The sequence below is a fragment of the Mustela lutreola genome, chromosome 15, assembly GCF_030435805.1.
Source record: "Mustela lutreola isolate mMusLut2 chromosome 15, mMusLut2.pri, whole genome shotgun sequence".
NCBI lineage: Eukaryota > Metazoa > Chordata > Mammalia > Carnivora > Mustelidae > Mustela > Mustela lutreola.
This window is the reverse complement of record NC_081304.1, coordinates 42,726,447-42,740,829: the sequence shown is the minus strand read 5'-3', so window position 1 is coordinate 42,740,829 and position 14,383 is coordinate 42,726,447. Positions and strand designations below refer to the sequence as shown.

Genomic DNA, 14,383 nt, shown 5'->3' with positions numbered 1-14,383 from the left:
TCTGGGTTTTGGCCATTCTAATGGGCATGTAGTGGAATCTCACTGTTGTTTTAATTTGCATCTTCTTATGACATCTCGCATACAGCATCTTTTCAAATGCTTATTTGCCATTTGTGTGCCTTCTTTGGTGAGGTGTCTATTCAAGTCTTTGGCCCATTTTTATTTTTTTATTTTATTTTTTAAATCTGGAAAGAGAGAAGGAGCCCAGGTTTTTTTTTTTTTTTTTTTTTAATTTTATTTATTTATTTGACAGAGAGAAAGATCACAAGTAGGCAGAGAGGCAGTCAGAGAGAGAGGGGAAAGCAGACTCCCTGCTGAGCAGAGAGCCTGATTCCGGGGCTTGATCCCAGGACCTGAGATCATGACCTGAGCCGAAGGCAGAGGTCATGAGCCACTGAGCCATCCAGGTGCCCCTTTGGCCCATTTTTAAATAGGATTATTTTATTGTTGAGTTTTAAGAGTTCTTCAGATATTTTGAATAATAGTCCTTTATCAGATGAGTCTTTTTTTTTTTTTTTTTAATTTGACAGACAGAGATCATGAGTAGGCAGAGAGGCAGGCGGGTAGGGTTGGGGAACAGGTTCCCTGCTGAGCAGGGTGCCTGATGCGGGGCTCGATGCCTGGACCCTAAGATCATGACCCGAGCCCAAGGCAGAGGTTTGACCTACTGAGCCACTCAGGTGCCTCCTCAGATGAGTCTTTTACAAATATTCTCTCCCAGTCTGTGGCTCGTGATCTCTTAGTATTATTGTCTTTTTCAGAGCAGAAGGTTTTAATTTTTAAGAAGCTCAGCTTATCAGGGCACCTGGATGGCTCAGTCAGTTGAGCATCTGCCTTCAGCTCAGGTCATGATCTCAGGGTCCAGGAATCAAGCCCTGTATCAGGCTCCCTGCTCGGCAGGGAGCCTGCTTCTCCCTCTCCCACTTCTCCTGCTTGTGTTCCCTCTCTTGCTGTCTCTCTCTCTGTCAAATAAATAAATAAAATCTTAAAAAAAAAAAGAAGAAGTTCAGCTTATCAGTTTTTTGTTTCATGAATCATGCCTTTGGTGTTGTATGTAAAACTCATCACCATAATATCAGCTGTAGCAACATTTTTCTAGATGTGTCTCCTGAGGCAAGGGAAACAAAAGCAAAATAGACTACTGGGACTACATCAAAATAAAAAGCTTATGCACAGTGAAGGAAACAATCAACAAAACTAAAAGGCAACCTACAGAATGGGAGAAGATATTTGCAAATGACATATTCAGTAAAGGTTTAGTATCCAAAATGTATAAAGAACTTGATGCAACTCAACACCAAAAAACAACCATATAATCCAATTCAAAATTTGGAAGAAGACATGAATAGGCATTTCCCCAAAGAACACATAGAGATGGCCGGCAGGCACATGAAAAGTCGCTCGACATCACTCATCATCAGGAAAATGCAGATCAAAACCACAATGAGATGTCACCTCACACCTGCCAGAATGGCTAAAATAAAAAACACAAGAAACAACAAGTGTTGGAGAGGATGTGGAGAAAAAGGAATGCTCGTGTACTGTTGGTGGGAGTGTAAACTGGTGTGGCCACTGTGGAAAACAGTATGGTGGTTCCTCAAAAAATTGAAGACAGAATTAGTATATGAACTACTAATTCCACTACTGGGTCTTTACCCAAAGAGCATGAAATCACTAATTTGAAAAGGTATATGGAACCCTGTGTGTATTGGGGCATTATCTACAATAGCCAAACTATGCAAGCTGCCAAGTGTCCATGGATAGATGAATGGGTGAAAAAGAGGTGGTCTGTATATACAATGGAATAATATTCAGCCATCAAAAAGAATTAAAATTTGCCATTTGTAACATGATTGGAGCTACAGAGTACAATGGTAAGTGAAATAAATCAGCCAGAATAAGACAAATACCGTATGATTTCAATCATATGTGGAATTTAAGAAACAAAGCAAACAAAGAAAAAAGAGACAAACCAAGAAAAAGACACTTAACTGTAGAGAACAAACTGATGGTTGCCAGAGTGCGGGGTTGGGCGGGGATAGGTGAAGGGGATTAAGAGTACCCTTATCATGATAAGCACCGAGTAATGTACAGAATTATTGAATCACTATATTATACACCCAAAACTAAACAGAACATTGTATGTACATACACTGGAATTAAAAGTTAATTTAAAAATAAAGGTCGTCTGGGTTCTCACCCTACGTTACTTTCTAGCAGTTTTAAAGTTTTGTGCTTTACATTTAGGTCTATGATCCATTTTAATTACTGTAAAAGCTGTAAAGTCTGTATCTAGATTCATTTTCTTGCCTGTGGATAGCCAGTTGTTCCAGCAACTGGAACTAGAGACTAAGACTAGAGAACTAGAGAACAAAGACTAAACTCATTTAAATGTCTAAATCAACTTTGAAGCACTACCTTATTTATCCCCATTGCTCAGATGAGCAAACTGAGGCATAGAGTGGTTTTTATTAGTCACCCAGGGCAACACAGGGAGTACTTGACAGGGATCTGAACACATGTAACCTGACACCAGAGTCCATACACTCAATCCCTATCTACAATAATAACCTCTTTGTCATAGTTTTTTTGTGAGTAACACAGATGGTTCCTAGCACATAGTAGGTACTCAGGAAGCAGTAATGGTAGCATTGTCCAGCCCAGCCTCCAAGGTTTCACTCAATATCATGTTCTCAGAGAAGCTTTAGTTCATTCCTCCAGGCTAACCAGCCAACCATTGGAGGGCTATTTCATCCTAGGGATGACAGACAGCCTGTACCCTGCTTACTCTCCTGGTGTACCCTACATACAGTCACAGATCGCTTCCATGTGAATTCCGCCGAGAGGCTCCATGTCTGATTTCTCTGTGTCCCCCAGACCGCCACGTGCCGCACTGGGCAGCCTCTCAGTGAAAGTTTGTTTAATTGAGTTGGAGTGGCCTGCTCTTCCTTGACCCAAAAGGGTCACCCGTGCGCATCACGGGTGTGGTCTATTCCTCAGGATATCCAGGCTCTGACTCACATCTTTGCTCCTGAGGCCCCCTTGCTCCAACCTTCCCTGATCTGTCAGGTTGGGCCACCCTAGTCTGCAGAAGTTCTCAGTTCCCTCCAAACTCAAGACATAGCACCTATCTTGAAGGCCTGCTCTCTAAACCAGACTGGCCTCTCCCAGGACGTCTGAAATCCCTCTTTGGTGGGTAGAGCAGTTCACTGGATGTTTAGCAGGACATGACAGACCCCGGTGACCTCATTCCAAAAAGATTATGAAAGGCATTAATCTTAACATTGTTGGACTGGTTTGGGGGCTAAGTGAGCGCCCCTAAGGGCTGTCTCCTGGGCCCTGGTATACCCCTCAGGCAGCCCCACTTGAGTCAGGGCTCTCTTGGACCAAGCTAACCACAAGCCCATGTCCGCCTTGGGGAGTATGTTCTAGCTGGGCCACCGTGGACATGCCGGCAGTGCCCGCTTTGGACTGAGCCATGTAGCACCATCCAGCAACGCCCTATGTCCGCCTCTGCAGAGCCACCCTGGGAAGATGCGACCAGCAAGACTCAAATAAATGCTTCCTCCGGACAGCACTGCCCTGGGCAGCACCCTCCTGGACACGGGTCCAGCGGAGGCCATGGGAGGAACCTGTTCTCTCCAGGAGGGCACGGTGCCTGCCCTGGGCGTGCCCAGCGGCCTCCGGTGCCCCGTGCACGCAGGGGTTCCAGGCAGGCCTCTCGCACGGGGACAGAGGGCTCCCAGAGCAGCGCCCCGTGCCCACATGGCCCGTCCTGGAGGCTCGCCCAGCCGCTGCCAAGAAGGCCGGGAGTTTATCCCCGGAGCCGCCAGCAGGGAGCTCCCTTTCGGTTCGGCTCGCGCGGCTGCGGGGGGCGGCGCTGCGCTGCGCCGCGCTGCGCTCCAGCCCGGACCGGGCCGGGGCCGCTGGATGCCGCGTCTCCGCTTCTGCAGCCTGCCGGGCGGGCTCCGGCGGCCGGTGAGCACGGTGCGGCGGGGGCGGCCGCTCGGGGACGGCCCGGGCCCGGTGGGGCGGCGGGGCGGGCTTCGGCCGGGAAGGCGGGCGGGCGGCGGGGCCCGCCGGCTCCTCCTCCCCCACTGTCCCCTGGAAGCGGCGGCCCGGACTCCCGGCTCCGGTCCCCGGCTGCGCGGCGGGGCTCGGCGCCCCGGAACGGGGAACCGACCGGGAGGGGCGGGGCGGGGAGCTCTGGCCCCTTTGGTCGGCTCTGGGGCGCGCGGAGGCAGGGCAGAGTGGCCTTCGGGTTGGGGGGGGGCGGAATTGAGGGCTTGGGGGAGCCCAGGTGGCCCAGAGCTGCCGGGTGAAGGCTGCAGCCTCCGGGATAGGGGGCTTCTCGGGGGCAGGCCCAGGTCCCCCAAACCGAGCGAGCGAGGGAGGCTCTGAGCGAAGCAGCGGGGAAGGCGAGTACCTCCACCGAGCCCTTTATCCCTCCCAGCGGCCTTCACCCTTTCACTGCCAGGCCGACTGCGGGCTCCCTCTCAAAGGAGCAGCTGCTAGACAGCTGGCAAAACAATGGAGACCCCGCTTCCCCAGACCCCCTCCCCGGAGATAGAAGATGGGGTGAGCGAATGGTAGGCTTTGGAGACTAGGGAGTGCTGGCTGTCCCCGGTGCCTGGTTGCTCACCTCACCTTTCCCTGCAAAGGGGTGGGGTGTGTGTGGGAAGGTCGGACAGCCTGCCCCAGGCCTCTGGGAGCGACTGCCCGGACGCCCCGCCCTACTAACCTGTCATGCCAGTTATTTCGCCAATGGGAAGAGGGAGGTGGTAAGGTTAGCTGCTCCCCCATCCCCGTGTTTGGGTGGGGAACGGGTGCTGCTTGGTACCAAGCATGGTGAGGAGTGGGTCTTGTTCCTGGCTGAGATAAGGCCTGCAGGGACATACCACACATGGGGCTTTGTTGGGGGAAGGGAGGGGGGAATGGGGATGTCACCCTTTTGCAAGGCACATGTGTCCTGCTGATTAGTTAGAAAGGCTGCCAGCCAGAATGAACGGGGGTGGGGGTGGGGGGGCAGGATGGGGTTGGAGGAAGGCAGACAGTATGTTTTTTAAGTGGTGCTCCTTTTGCCTGGTCACTTGGCCCATGGGGCATGTGTTTGGCAGTGTCCTCTTGGTTTGTGTTTTGTAGAGAGGCCCCAGGACAATGCTTCCTGGGAGGGGCTCTCCTGCCTAGTGCCTTCCTGCCCTCAGATGGACCCCCCAAATTATGGAATCAGATTCCCTCCCGCCCTTCACCTGGCGAGTGATTCAGGCTGGTTTGTGTGGGCTCATTTGTCTTTGGAGTACCTGGCATGTGTAGTGCTGAGGAGGCCTTGTAAATCCCCCCAAAGAGAGTGAACTGTCGGAAGTACGAATGCAGTGTGTCTGTGCTGGAAGGGAGGGAAGGTCAACCAGCAGGTAAAGAGTGAGATTGCTTAGCCAGACGTTGAATCCAAGCAGTCAGGCTGCCTTTCCATGTGCTTATGAGATCTGGAGCCCTTTTCTTGGGCAGGTTGGTTTCCTGTTGTCATGGCAATGGGCCAGGCCTTGTCTAACTTTCCCCACCCTTTTGGTTCAGAAGCTACTTTCTATTTGGGGATATTGAAAGTTGCTCTCCTGAGGTCTCTGGCTTCCTGACAGACCTCACTGGCTCTTTGTCAGTGGCCTGCCACCTCCTCAGCTTCCCCTCTGTCCTTTTGTGATGAGGGTTTTCCAGGAAACATCCTCCTGGTTGCTGGTCATGGCTAATTATATATAGCCTGGGGTGTGCTTGTCCATTTGGGGTTGGGGACATTGGTGTGCTGGGGCAGGGGCCTCGATTTCAGGAAGGTGACAGGGAAGCTATTGTGTTGGAGGGTTAGGACAATGAGAAGGGTCGCAGGTGGGGGTGGGTGGGATAGAGCGCTGGTGGTCACTTCCTTTGAAAGCTTTGAACTTTGAACTATTGATGACCTGGTGCCTGGCAGCTCTGAGAATCTAGTTTGTTTACGCTCTCCAAGCCTGGCTCAGGTGCCAGGGTGTGTGCCTGAAGGCTTCCCCAGGTGCCCCAGGCTCTCCTCAGAAGTCCTCACTGTGGATTGTGCCCTTCCTGACTTTCCTGCCCGGTCCCTCAGCCTCACTCCCTGGCAGCCCAGGGAAGCCAGCCTGGAGCCTGGAGCCCCCTTCACCAGCCCAACTCCAGGCTGCTCATGAAGGGGTGCATGTGTCTTCAGAAATTGGGCCTGAAACATTCAGGGTCCCCCAGAGGCAGGTCCCCGAAGGTGGACTGGGTGGGGCAGAAGTGAGGCTAGCGTGAAAAGGAGAATCCACCCAGCTCGGGTGGAGCAGGGAGTTGCTGGAATTCAGGAAACCATGATCCACACTTGGTGTGTCACAGGTCTCCAGAGCAGCAGGGTGGTTCTGGTTCCTTCAAACCTGAGATCTCTACTCCCCCCACCCCTCCACCCCCCACCACCAGACACCCTCACCTGAAGTGGACACCATGGACTGGACCTCCATCACCCGGGTCCTGTGAGCTGGTCCTGCTGGTGGCTCTGGGCCCCAGGTCTCGTCCCAGGCCTCTCCTGAGTGTGGTGGGTAAAGCTGAGGGGCTCTAAGCCTAGCATAGTTTAAAGGTTCAAGGTTATGAGAGTGGTTCCCCCAGAACTGGGGCTGGGAGGCTTGATGGAGCTTTGAAGTTCTACTTTGGGTCAGGCTCGTGGGTGCTTGAGGATCTGCTCACTCTGCCCCCACCTCTATCACCATAGGTTAGGGTTAGGAGGGGCGGGGAGCAGAACTGGAAAGCCTCCACTCCTCTCCCCACCTCCCTTTCCTTGAGGTGGGACCTGTGTGGCTTGTAAATTATCCATATTCCCTTGATGGTTCAAAGAGCTTACAGTCAGGCAGGACTTTAAACTGTGGACTGAGGTTTTTACAGGGCCCAGGGCCCTTTCTCTCTGCCAGGCACTTTACCATAACTTACAAGGGATTCTTTATATTATTCTCGGAGATTCAGAGATGTTGGATGATGGGCTCAAGGTCACACAGCAAGCACAGGCAGAGCAGGATTAGAACCTTTGCAATTTAGAGTTGAACAGAGTTAAGTCTCCAGCAAAGGCAACGCTTGCGGCCAAGTGTGAAGTCTCAGGCCCACGGAGATTTTATAGTTGAAATAGCTGAGGCCTACAGAGGGGAAAGGACTTGCTCAAGGTCACACAGAAGGGAGGGGGGAGTGGTGTTCCCTGAGTTCAGCGCCCAGCCGGCTGCGGCAAACCCCGCGGGAAGCCGAGGAGGTGCACCTAGAGGAGCAGCGGAGCCCTCGGCCGCGCCGCTGGCACGTCTCCCGCTGTCGTTCCTCCCGGGGCCTGCGGGATCCCTGTGTTCCGGGGGAGACGGTAAGCGGCGGGAGGCACCGCGGGCCTGCGGCTGCCTGGAAATGCTCGGCGCCGCGGTTTCCGAGGGAGCGGGAGCCGAAGCCGGCGGGCGGACTGATGTCATGTGAGAAGCGTGCAGTCGGACCGAGCACACCTGGAGCCCGATAAGCTCCGTGTGACCTGGCAGTGAGTCCCGGGGCGCTGCGGAGCTCTTAGCGCGACCGGTCGGGAAGAGGCTCGGTGGCAGCGGCCGGCGTCACCCTGCGCTACTCGGTGGAGGCGGCTCCCCACTCGCCCTGCCCCGCCGCCGGGGCGGGTCAGGTGCCGCGCGAGCCCCGCCGGGTTGTCTTTGCAATCCTCCTTGCGGGACTGGCGCCGAAAAAGGCCTCTGGGCTGTAGGAAACGGCCGCTTAGGGAGGTCAGAGGCCAAGGGAGAGAGGCCGGCTCTCTTGGGAAAGTATTTCCTTTGTATTTATTTATGAGTGTGGTCTGGGAGTGGGGAGTGGGGGACTGACCCTTTTTAGTGTCCACCCACAGCAGCCAAGTCTGGGCGCCTTGTCTTGGGATTCTAACGTTATAGTTTCCATTTCCTGGGGTTTCTACTTTGCCAGCTGCAGGGTGACCCATTTAAATCTGTCCCCTCTTAAAGCCACAAGACACTAGTGAGATCTATTTTAACCAAGTCCCCCAAGTCACTGAAACTTTTCCGAGGCATGAGATGGCAAGCCTTGAACCTGCCCATTGCAAACTTGGTTCACAGTTCTCACGCTAAATGGATTGTCAAGCTTTTCTTTTTATCTTTGTCTGCCCTTCTTTTTAATCTTTAAAAATAGCAAAATTAACATATTCTGGGAAAAGGTTTAATTCCTAGGAAGTCTATTAGATAAAACGATAAAGTGGTATTCCCCGTTTGCTCCAACTGCACGAAAACCCCAGACAAAATTATGTAATGGATATTATATATATATGGGTACATATGATACATATTTATGATAGATTTATATATAACATTATATTACATGATACAATTTAATATAAATATAAATTTTTTTTCTGTAGGAAATAAAGAGCATACAGAAAAGTAGAAGAAATGTTATATATAATCCCACTATCTAAAGTCCCTAGGCCTAGATACACACACACACACACACACACACACACACACACACTAGCTAAATATTCTCATTGTAAAAAAATAGAACAATACAGATGAAACACCAATCTGCTTTGACTCTTCTAAAATCTGTCTCTTCCCAAAAGCATACATTTTTCTATGCATATGCAAATATTGCATATACATAATACATAATGCACATACATACATAATGCACATACATATATGTGCACACATAAACATAGTTTTTAAAATATATGGTTTTAAAAATTAAATATTATCTGAAAACTTGGGTTTTTTCACTTAACAGTATAGTATTGAGTCTTTCCAGGTGGGTGTATACAGATCTCCTTAATTCTTTTTTTAAAATTTTTTTTAAAAGATTTTACTTATTTGACAGAGACACAAGTGAGAGAGGGAACATAAGCAGGGAGAGTGGGAGAGATAGAAGCAGGCTTCCTGCTTCAGGGCTCAAACTCAGGACCATGGGATCATGACCTGAGCAGAAGGCAGGTGCCTAACGACTGAAGCACCCAGGCACCCCTCCTTCATTCTTTTTAATAACTGCCCAGTTCTATAATTTAGCTCTTCCTCCAGTGACAGACCTTTATATTGACAGAATTTTACAGTTGCAAACAATGATGCAAAGATGAGCCATGTTTCTTGTGTGAACATATCTGTCGAGGTCCTGTATGTGGAATTGCCTAGAATATGTACATTAAAATATTTTCACAGATACCCCCAACTTGCCCTCCCTACACCAATTTATACTCCCAATAAACACATGAACTACCCTGCTTCCTATCTTCTATTTGATTGATGTTACTAATAATGGTGGTTTTTACTAAACTGTTAAGTGAACAGCAGTATACCTCTGTGTTCTTTCATGTGTGTGCAGATAAGACTGAGGCTGAAAATCTGTTCGTGTCTGTTGGCCATTTGTATTTCAACAGCTATGAATTGCCTGTACTTAGTCTTGGCAGTAGTTACCTGGGCCCTCTGAACTTGAACCAGTGTGCTCTGGCTTGGCCATGTGCTCACGGGATTGCCTTCACCTCTTTGGGCCGTACTTTTTTCCATATACAAAGGCTCTGTCCAGCATTAAGGTTTATGTGTGGATTTATTCTAGTCACACTTGGGCTGAGGTGCACACTTTGTGGACCTTATGCTGTTTGTCATTCCATTTAGATGATAAAAATGTGTCCTGCTGTGATTAGGTACTGTTCTTGAGGGCCTACTCTGGGCTGGGGTTATCTGGAGGGCTTATAGACCAATTTCATTCAGTTCCCATGCCGTATGTGGTAGGTGCTGTTATTACCCCATTTTACAAATGGGAAAACAGAGGCACAGAGGTGTGAAGTGGCTTTCCCAAGATTGCATAGCTATTACCCTGGATTTGGTCCTAGGTTTGCTACCTGACATCTGAAGCCTTTCTTGAGTTTCACTTATCTTTATTTATTGAATTTATTTTTTGAGGCGGGGGAGAGGCAAAGGGAGAGAGAAAATCTCAAGCAGGCTCCACACTGGACCAGGGACATGACCTGGACACAGGGCTCCATCCCACAACCCTGAGATCATGACCTGAGCCAAAATCAAGAGTCAGACACTTAACCAATGGAACCGCCCAGACCAGCATATCTTGCCTCAAATACTTTAGTATACATATCATTAAGCAGACTTCAGTGTTTGTTTACAGTTCTCTTTTCTTTTGAGTGAATACTTCACATAATAAGATGCACAAATCTTTTTTTTAAGATTTTTATTTATTTATTTGACAGAGAGATACAGAGCACATGTAGAGCATCAGGGAGAGGGAGAAGCAGGTTCTCTGCTGAGCAGGGAGCTGGAAGTGGGGCTCCACCCCAGAATCCTGGGATCATGACCTGAGCCAAAGGCAGAAGCTTAACCTATTCAGCCACCCAGGCGTCCCTGAAATGCACAGATCTTATGCATGCTATTTGATAACTGTTGGCAAATGTATACACCTGTCAATCCAAATCCCTATCAAGATAATTAAGGTAATATGAACATCACTCCAGAAAGTTCCCTCATGCTCTTTTCCAGGCAATTCCTACCCCTACCCCCTTCCTCAGCATCCAGAGGTAATCAGTGTTCTGATTTTTTTTCACCATAGCTTATTTTTATCTATCCACATCTGTGGCTTACAGTGGCTTTACCTCCTTCCTGATAAACCCATCGTAACTTGAAAATACCATAAGTTGAGAATGCATTTAATCCACCTAACCTACCAAATTTAGGTTAGCCTACCCTCCCTGAAATGTGTTCAGAACACCTTCATCAGGCTACAGTTGGGCCGAATCATCTAGCACAAAGCCTATGTTATGATCAAGTATTGACTATCTCATGTAATTGCTTGCACACTGTGCTGAAAGTGAAGACAGAATGGTACAGCACGGGTACAGAATGGCTGTCAGCATTTCATTTGTTTACCCCTGTGATCACATGGCTTCCTGGGAGCTGCGTCTTGCTGCCACTCCCCAGCATCCCTAGGGAGCCTCTCACTGCATATCGCTACATCAGGACAAGATCCAAATTCAAAATGTGAAGAATGAGTTTTATTGAGTGCAAATTGCTTTCACACATGTGTAGCGTCAAGTCAAAAAATTGGTAAGTCGAACCATTGTTAAGTCAGGGACCATCTGTACTAGAACTTCATATTAATAGTACTATACTAGTATGTACTCTGTTGTCAAAGCCTTCTTTTGCTGTCATTTGACTCCCTGTTTTTGAGATTCATCCCTGTTGTGTGGATCAGTGATTGCTTCCTTTTGCTTGCTGTGTAGTATTCCATTGTATGAATATGTAAATTGTTTCTCTGATTGATGAACTGGTCGGTGCGTATTGGAGTCAAGTGGTCCTTGCCCTCAAGATGCTTTCTTTCTTTCTTTTTTTTTTTAAGGTTTTATTTATTTATTTGATAGACAGAGATCACAAGTAGGCAGAAAGGCAGGCAGAGAGAGGAAAGGAAGGGAAGCAGGCTCCATGCTGAGCAGAGAGCCCAATGTGGGGCTCGATCCCAGGACCCTGGAACCATGACCCGAGCCGAAGGCAGAGGCTTTAACCCACTGAGCCACCCAGGCACCCCCCTCAAGACACTTTCTGTCTTAACATACTAAGGCCTCTGAGTTGACCAAGTAGATTATACTTTGCAGTGATTTGGGGAGCAGTGAGGTCACAATGATGTAGGTACAGACCCTAACTTATATGCATACCTTTCCTCCACGTAAAATTAGGAAAGGCCCCCTGGAATAGGCTCAGGGGAAAAAGCCAGAGAAGGAGGTCAGAAAACTGTAAGGTTCCCTTCATGGGACAGGGTAAGAGATGAAGGGGAGCCCAGAATGAAGAATGGGAAGGTGCTGATATCATCCCTGCTGGAGTCTTTGGGCCCGGGGACAAGAGATGCTAAAAAGTCCAAGGTCTACAAGAAGGTGACAGAGCCCCAGAGTCCCGCAGAGTCGGCTCCAAGGAACAGAGGAGCAGCAGTTCCTGTACCAGGGGTCTGACCCTGGACAGGGAGGTCGCAGGTGGCTCTAGATAGGTGGCACAGGAGAAAACCCAGGCCACAGCCAGGCAGTTGTAGGGATGACAGTGGGTAAGGGGTACCTTGGGAGCCGTGTGCATGACTTTGGCAGGACAGGGGTGCTGAGGGGAGGCCTGAAATGGACTCAATCTCCAGAGGCTCCAGGGTTGGGATGAGAGGGGTAACTTCGGCAGCAAGTTAATAAACAACCTGTGTCCACAAGAGACTTAGATAGTTGGAATTTTCGAGCTAGAAGAGACCTAGGTCATCCTGTCCAGCCTTGAGCAAAGTGACAGGCTGAAGGTCCCCTAGTGATCTGTTGGCAGATCTGGGCCTAGATAGCAAAACCGCTAACCTTCCTGGCCAGTGGTTACCGCCGCCCCCATACTGCTATTCTAGGGCTGACTGTGTGCGCTTCCTATCCATCACAATGGCAGTGAGGGGCAAGCTTTTGCCAAGACAGGGATTTCCATGAAATTACTTCTCAGGGACCTTTCCAGCCCCAAAATTCTAGAATTCTGGGGCCTGTTGTCCGTTGATACTGCTCAGATGTCTAGTCCCCACCCAGCAGAGAGTCAAGATTGGGTAAGGATTACAGAGTAAGAATTGAAGACCAAAAGAGGTGTCTTGCTGGGATAGCGTGGGTAGGCAGTTGGGTTCTCATGGTTGGGCTGAAGCTGAGGCCAGTGGACACATTTGTCCCCTTCCAGTCCCCAAGGTGGGTTTCTTTCTTCATTTCCCACATGGGTGTCTTTGGAGCCATCTTCTAAATCAGTCTTTTTTTTAGAGAGAGAGAGAGCGTGGGGGTGGGGTAGGTAGAGGGAGAGGAAGAAAGAAAATTTTAAGCACTCTCCATGCTGAGCCTGGAACCTGACACGGGACTCCTCCCACAACCCTGAGATCATGACCTGAGCCGAAATCAAGAGTCGGATGCTTTAGCAACTGAGCCACCCAGGCGCCCCTAAATCAGCCTTTTAAGACAGTGTGGGTAGTGTTGGGTGGAGGCAGTGACCACCAGAAGATCCCACATTCTGTTATATGGTAGGTCTGTGCCCCACCCCATCAGTATTCAGGAGAAAAGAGAGAGAAAGACTCCCCAGGTCAAAATAGAGCCCTGAAGAGGGTAGCCCCCCCCCACCCTAAATCAGCCCAGACTCAGCTGGACAGGGCTGCCCCTGGCTTCGCACTTCCAGGGCCCCAGACTTCCTGTCTTCCTACCTCTTCCAGGTACTATGTGTATGGAGCATTTTGAACCAAAAAGTCCAGAGGGAACTTTGTTCTACTAGGTAGAAATAGGTCAGGGGATCAAGGGGTGCCTGTTAGGCCCACAGGGAGCTAGTAACTGGGCCAGATTCCCCACCTCTTTGGATATGCTCTGCAATTAAAGATTTTTCTAGAATTCACTGCCCAGTTCAATAACCAGTAGCTGTTGAATACTTGAAATGTAGTTATTCTGAATTAAGATGTGCTCTGAGTGTAGAAATCACATGGGACATTGCAGCCTTCTTATGGAAAAGAGAATGTAAAATATCTTGATAATTTTCATGTAGATTACATGACATTGTCTTGGATATATTTATATGAAAGTATATCATTAAAGCTAATGATATACTTCTTACCTTTTCTTCTTAGCTTTTTTCTTCTTACCTTTTTTAGTGTGGCTGCTAGGAAATTTTAAGTCACACCTGGGACTTGAATCATATTTCTGTGATGAGCGCTGCTCTGGGAAGGATACATCGATCGCTCAGGAACCTCATGGGTCAGGGTGCTGGGCAGGGAGGAGGCAATTAGCCAGAGCCACCAGCACCCTTGGGAGTTCCTGGCCTTGATGTTCCCCTAGGCATTGTATCAGGGCTAGGGGTCCCTCTCAGTAGGTTGGGGAGCCTGGAGGGCCTTGCTTGGTCGTGGCGGTGGGGTACACAGACAGGAAAGGCCTCTCCAGGGCCTCACAGAAGGTTATTCCTGGAAGAAGTGAGCTCGTTGGTCATGTGTCTGGAAATCGGAGGGGGAGGCCTTCTTGGAGAAAGAAAAAAATTGTACTTAATTTCTAATTAGATGGTATGGCCTACTTCTACTCCTTGTTCCCGGCTGGTTAGAACGTGTTCCCTACCTTGCAACTCCACCCCCACCAGGTCTTTCTCAGTCCTGTCCCGAGTCGGGTGCCCACCGTGGGTGCAGGTGTCCGGGAGCTGGCTTGTCTCTTGGGCTGCCACAACTTTCTTCCCAAGGCTATATTTAGTTGTTGGTCTGGGGAAAAGGATATGAGTTTTTCAGGATCCTGTTTATCCAGCAGACCCAACCCCCCACCTCTCAGCTGTCTGTCCTCCATCCAGTCTGGAACTTCCCCTTCCCTCCCTGCTTCACTTGGGGCGCCATGGGCCCA

At 49.5% G+C, this 14,383-nt stretch overlaps 1 protein-coding gene across 11 annotated transcripts in view; it reads left to right on the top strand.

Annotated features, from left to right (window-relative positions):
• The first annotated feature begins 3,843 nt into the window (after positions 1-3,843).
• Positions 3,844-14,383, top strand: part of MYO18A (myosin XVIIIA) — a 94,002-nt gene continuing 83,462 nt past the window's right edge. For 4 of the 11 annotated variants that reach the window (XM_059149899.1, XM_059149904.1, XM_059149903.1 and 1 more), the window contains exon 1: positions 3,844-3,978. The gene's annotated coding sequence lies outside the window, so the exon portion shown is untranslated. Of the gene's footprint in view, positions 3,988-7,065; positions 7,367-14,383 lie in introns of those variants that run through there. The other 7 variants (XM_059149910.1, XM_059149909.1, XM_059149900.1 and 4 more) reach the window with 6 other exon arrangements.